Here is a 6,147-nt window from a genome sequence, read left to right on the forward strand (position 1 = left end):
AAGAAGAAGAAGAAGAAGAAGAAGAAGAAGAAGAAGAAGAAGAAGGAGAAGAAGAAGAAGGAGAAGAAGAAGGAGAAGGAGAAGGAGAAGGAGAAGGAGGAGAAGGAGAAGGAGAAGAAAGGAGAAGGAGGAGGAAGAGAAAGAGGAAGAGAAAGAAGAGGAATGAGGAAGAAAGAGAAGAGATTGAGGAAGGGATGGAGGGAAATAGAGACAGAGACAGAAAGAGAAAGAGAAGAGAAACAGAGCCAGGGAAAGAGGAGAGGGAGAGGAAAGGAGAGAGAGAGAGAGAGAGAGAGACAGAGAGAGAGAGAGAGAGAGAGACAGAGACAGAGACAGAGACAGAGAGAGAGACAGAGGGACAGAGAGAGAGAGAGAAACGATAACTGGAGGGATCAGGAAAGGACTCATCTGAGCCAAGTTTTGAAGGCAGTTAGAGATTCTAAGGGGTAGAAGTAAGTAGGGAACATAGTCTAGACATGGGAAATAAGTTGTGCACAGGTAGGGTATGAAATGTTGTATAGAGGGATCAGTGAATTGTCCATTTTAGCCAGAATAGAGAGTTGTGAAGGGGAGGAATATGGAATATTACTGAGAATGTAGGTGGGAGTCAAATTGTGGAGGACATTAAAAGCCAGGCTGAAGATTTTGTATTTTATCGTAGAGGCAATAGGGAGCCATGAAGATTTTTGAGAAGGTGAGTAACATTGTTGTATCTGTGCCCCAGGAGTATCAGTTTGGCAGCTCTGTGAAGGATATATTGCAGAAGGGAGATGCTGGAGCCTGGAAAGCCACTTGGAAGACTATTGCATTAGTCTAGGTCAGAGGTGGTGAGGATCAGAGCAGAGGCCAAGCCTAGGAAGAGGAGATGGGGGCAAGAGATGTGGGCCCAGAATGGACAAAACCTGGGACTACAGCATATCTGAGGAAACTTTGTTCCCTTCCCAAGTGGTTGTTTGAAAACCATTTCAAAGACTCAGACTCACATTCCCAGCCAATCGAGTCCTTTATTAACGAACCATGTAATTTTGTAACCAGTTCTTAATAAATGCAATTATAGAATCCCCTTCAGAGAAACAGATTTACAAGGCTCTAATAGCCTACGGCTCAATCGACTCTTTTAACTACTTATAAATTTTCTTCTATTGAACTTCTTAGATAACCTGCCCCCCTCCAGTCTTTGCTCACGCCATTGGTCCTCCAGGCTTGTAAAGGCCTCCCTTGGTCTCTCTCTCTCTCCCTGTCCTCTTCCATGGATCTCTGCCTGTTGAAATCTTTCTCCTCATTCAGAGCTAAGAACTGAGCCCAGACCTAGGACTCCAAATCCAGTGCCCTTTCCATTAAACCATGCCTGGAAAAATCACTTACCATCTGTAAACCTGTTTCCTCATCTATTAAATGAGGAAAGTAATACTTGCATTAGAAAATTTTAGGAGGAAAGTTGTTTTGTAGATCTTAAAATGCTAGAGAAATATGAATTATCATAGTTGGTCGGCCAATAAGCACTTATTAATTAACTACTATGGCATCTAGGTAGCACAGTGGGTATAGAGTTGGGACTGGAGTCAGGGAGATGAGTCTTTCCCAGTTCAAATTTGACTTCAGACACATCTTAGCTGTGTGACCTTGGACAAATCACTTAACTCTGTTTGCCTCAGTTTCTTCATCTATAAAATGAGCTGGAGAAGGAAATGGCAAACTACGTTAGTATCTTTGTGAGGAAAACTCCAAATAGGCTCGTGAAGAGTTGGACTTGACTGAAAAACAACTAACAGCAATCACCTACTACATACCAGGCACTGTGCTAAGCCTTGAAGAAAGGTCGAAGAAAATCCCTGCTTTCAAAGAGCTCACCATGCAACATGCAAACAACTCTGTACAAACAAGCTCCATACAAGGGAAACTGGAGATAATCATCAGAGGGAAGGCACTAGAATTAGGGCATTGGGAAAGACTTTCTCAAGAAGGTGGAATTTTATTTGGGACTTGAAGGAAACTGGGGAAGCCAGAAGGTGGGGAAGAGGAGGGAGAGCATTCCAGGCATGGGGGACAGCAAGGAAAATGCCTGAAGTCATGAGATGCAGAGTCTCGTGGGAGGAACATCAAGGAAGGCATTGTCGCTGGATGGAAGAGCACGGGGGGGGGGGGGGGAGTGTAGAGTGCAAGGAGACAGGAAAGGTGGGGATGGAGGGGCAGGTGATGAGGAGCTTTGAACATCAAACAGAGAATTTTATATTTGATCCTGGAGATGATAGGGAGCAGCCACTGGAGTTTATTGAATGGGTGTAGGGGGGGAGGGGTGATGTGGTCAGATCCTATTTAACAATCGTTCACTAAAACATGAATCTTGTGTTTAATTTATCTTTGTACATGTTTTATGCACCATCCCTCAGTAGGATACATTCCTCCAGGCTGAGCATAGGACTTTGAACTTGGATGCTGAATGCATGCGTGTTGAACTGAATGAAATCTATTCTCACTGGTTTCTCTAAATTCCAAAGGTGAGCCTCAGTGCCTGTTGTCTGCTACAAGCACGGTGGCCTTTGCTGGTTATGGATTGTAACCTGTGTTCTGTAGGTAAGTTCTAAAAGACAAAGACCCTAAGTCTTCCTTGAAGCTAAGTAGTGTTTGTTTTCCAAATTGGGTTATCCTTATTCAACCTAGGGGAAGATCAGCAAATGTTTCCTTTTCCCTCTCTAAAATGAAACCAAACTGTGAAAACATGGCTGCCAGCTCTTCTCCCTGACTGTTTGGCCCGATCAGCGGGCTTTTGAAATTAGAACTGAATCTTGGGCTCACCTCAGCTTGACTTTTTGAAGCCTACACTGATGGCTTATGACTCACTCGTGCTGTTCAAGGTACCAGTGATAGCAAAGGTTGTTAACTCAAGGCTGAGCTCACCAAACATCGCCCATTGTTTCTGTAAAAACATTTTAGATGAGAGGATGTTACAATTTCATGGGAAGAGTGCTTAAGTACATGCTGGAAACCATATGATGATGACAGACAGATTGGGGATTAGAGGAGCCAATGCTGACTGTGGTCAGCTGCTAGGTTTTATCTTCACTGACCATTCAATCTACCCACCAGGTAATAGGGTAAAGATGGCACTGAGAACTGACCATGGGGTTTTGTTATAACATGTTCATGGAGGCAGCAAATTGCAGTCAAAAGGCTTGTATTTAAAGGTCTGGTTCTATCACTAGGTCTCTGTGTGGCCCTGAGTAAGGCATTAATACTCTCTCAACCTCAGATTCCTAATCTGTAAAATGGAGATGATACAATTTGGCCCAGCTACGGCTTTCGAATCAGGCACACATGGGTTGGAGTCTTGCCTCTTTCACATATTGGCTGAGTAACCCCTAGTCAGGTCACCTACTTTCTCAGTGCCCTAGGCAACTCTAAGACTTAATGGCACAGCATTAATAATCTGCATTAGCAAAGGGCATTTCTTCATTGGGAATTCCCCATACCAAGGAAATCCAAGGTACAACCCAAAAAACGAAATCCCCCAAACTTCTTGTACCTATCTCACAGGAGTGTTATGAGGATAGCACTTTGTAAATTGTAAAGTTCTCTATAACTGTGATTGCTGTCATTATTATTCCAGAGATGTGCTGGTAAATGTTTCACAACAGGCTCTCTGGGGGAAGGAGTACCTAGGATACACTTTTAAATTCAATCTGCATTTTTAAACTTTTCCTTTATTGCTCTCTTAAGTCTATACAATCAACAGAAGAATAAATCAAGCCCTGATGTTTGCTTCTTTTCAGGTATAAATGCTCATGCCGAAAAGTTAACAACAGGCTCTCCTAAGATGTTTGAGCTGGCTCTGGCATGCCCTTGAATGTAACCAGTTTGTCCAATGGGATCCCTAGATCCCTCTCCTCTTGGCAGATTGGCTGGATTTATTCTTGCTGAGATCCTCTAAATACTAATTGATATCGCTTTTGTTTGCCACCTCCCAGAAGTCTCTCTGGGAATATTTGAATTTGGGTTGTCAATGTAGCTCTTTTCTAGTTCTCTTGATTGCAAAGGGACCATGAGTGTGGATGATTCAGTGCAGTTCCATCCCTGCTGCTGGGGACATAACTCCATGTGTATGTCCCATTGACGGCAGGACAAGAACACCATCTCAACAAGGGAGCAGAGGCTCCTTGGCAATTGTTTGACTCTCTTTAGTTCCCGCTTATCCTCAAATCTATCCATTCTTCCTTCTGGGTTCTGGACTGATTCCTGTTTATGAAACAGGAGATTCTGAGAATGTAAAGTACAGGGTGTTGTCATTTGAATACCTATCTTCTGCCTGCTTCCATCTCTCCTCTCAGCTCCCCCCACCGATGGCCCTGCCTTAGGAAGAGATGGGGAGATTTTCCCCCACCCTGCCTGGACATCCTGAATAGCATGGGAACAGGTTCCTTCTGGGCCCCAGCCCAGTGAGGAATGCACCCTTTCCTCTGTGCCCAGACATGTTGGGGCCCTGGATCCCTCCAGATGCTCCTCGGAGGGCGTGTGCTCGTTAAACAATCCTACAGGAGTAATTCTATTACAGTTAGCAAAGGGGACCCAAGGCTTATTTGTCTGTAGGGACCCCTTCATGCCTTTAAGGATTCTCTCTCCCCTTTTGACTCCCCCCCTTCCTCATCCTCATATATCTAAGGGTTCCCACACTTGGTGTTTCTCCTACCATGGCCCAGACACCCTCCATGGCACCAGGCCCAAGTAGACACTTCAAAGATGGAGCCTTCTCCCTCATTTAACTTGACTTTTATTATACAAGGAGGATGAACTAATTCAGGGATACATCCATGGTGTTAACAGATTTAGAGCTGGAGGGAACCTCATGTCCATCTCAGAGGCTGTCACATCCACCTTCTTCATTTTATAAATGATGACCTGAGAAGTCACATGCTAATTAGTGTCAGAGAGGATTTCAGCCAGGTCTTAGGATCATAGATTTAAAACTGTAATGGACCTGGGAGGTTATTAAGCACAATCCTGTCATTTTACAGATGAGGAAACTGAATCAAACAGAGATTAAGTGACTCGCCCAGGGTCATGAAGCTGGTAAATATCTGAGGCAGGATTTGAATTTGTGTCTTTCTGACTCCAAATCCAGAGGTCCATCCACTGTGCCATATTAACATGAGGTAAGGTATTAATTACTATGTTACTTTCTCTTCCAGGTAACATGTGCCCATTTGACAGGACTTAGAACCAGACAGCCTCTGAATCTCGACCTTAGCATGGTCACTTGGGAAAGCCAACCAATCCTGGAAGCAAAGGAAGCGGCTAAAGAGTATTGTGAGTAATTGTGTAGAGTTAGGGTTAGGGTTAGGGTTTGGAGGTAGGGTTTAGCTTGGACATTTAAGAAGAGAGAATGGTGCAGGTTGAGGGTAGATAAAGGACTGGCCTTAATCCTATTACTTTTGGGAAGATTTTGGGAGAGAAGAACTGGCCCCAGTAAACATTCAGTACACATGAAAGTGAAGAATTAAGAAACCTCTCAATGAAGGTGAAAGAGGAGACTGCAAAAGCTGACTTGAAGTTTAACATGAAAAAAAAAAAACCAGCTAAGATCTTGGCAACTGGTCCCATCACTTCCTGGGAAATGGAGGGAGAAGAAATGTCAGATTTTATATTCTTGGGCTCAAAGATAACTGCAAAGAGTGACCGTAGCCATGAAATTAAAAGACACTTGCTCCTTGGAAGGAAAGCTGTGACAAATCTGGTCAGTGTACTAAAAAGCAGAGACATCACTTTGCCGACAAAGGTCCATATAAGGAAACCCTTAGATATATGAGGATGAGAAAGAGGGAGAAGTCAAAAGGGGAGAGAGAACCCCTAAGTCTAAGTTGTAGTTTTTCTAGTAGCAATGTATGACTGTGAAACTTGGATTATAAGGAAAGCTGGGCACTATAGAATTGATGCTTTTTGGACTGTAGTGCTGCAGAAGACTTGGACAGCAAAGAGATCAACGCAGTCAATTCTTTTTTTTTAATGATAATTTTTAGTTATTTTTTTGTTTTCAACATTTACTTCCATGAGATTTTGAGTTCCAAATTTTCACCCCATCTCACCCCTCCCCCCACCCCAAGATGGCATGCATTCTGAATACCCCTTCCCCTAGTCTGCCTTCTCTTCTATCTC

At 43.5% G+C, this 6,147-nt stretch overlaps 1 long non-coding RNA gene across 1 annotated transcript in view; it reads left to right on the top strand.

Annotated features, from left to right (window-relative positions):
- LOC114023542 overlaps positions 1–5,263 on the top strand; it is a 12,741-nt gene extending 7,478 nt beyond the window's left edge. The window contains exons 2-3 of the long non-coding RNA XR_003566815.1: positions 2,499–2,574; positions 5,184–5,263. This is a non-coding gene — a long non-coding RNA (uncharacterized LOC114023542). The remainder of the gene's footprint in view (positions 1–2,498; positions 2,575–5,183) is intronic.
- The last annotated feature ends 884 nt before the right edge of the window (positions 5,264–6,147 follow it).

The sequence above is a fragment of the Vombatus ursinus genome, unplaced genomic scaffold (genome assembly GCF_900497805.2).
Source record: "Vombatus ursinus unplaced genomic scaffold, bare-nosed wombat genome assembly UNPS02014818.1, whole genome shotgun sequence".
Classification (NCBI taxonomy): Eukaryota; Metazoa; Chordata; class Mammalia; order Diprotodontia; family Vombatidae; genus Vombatus; species Vombatus ursinus.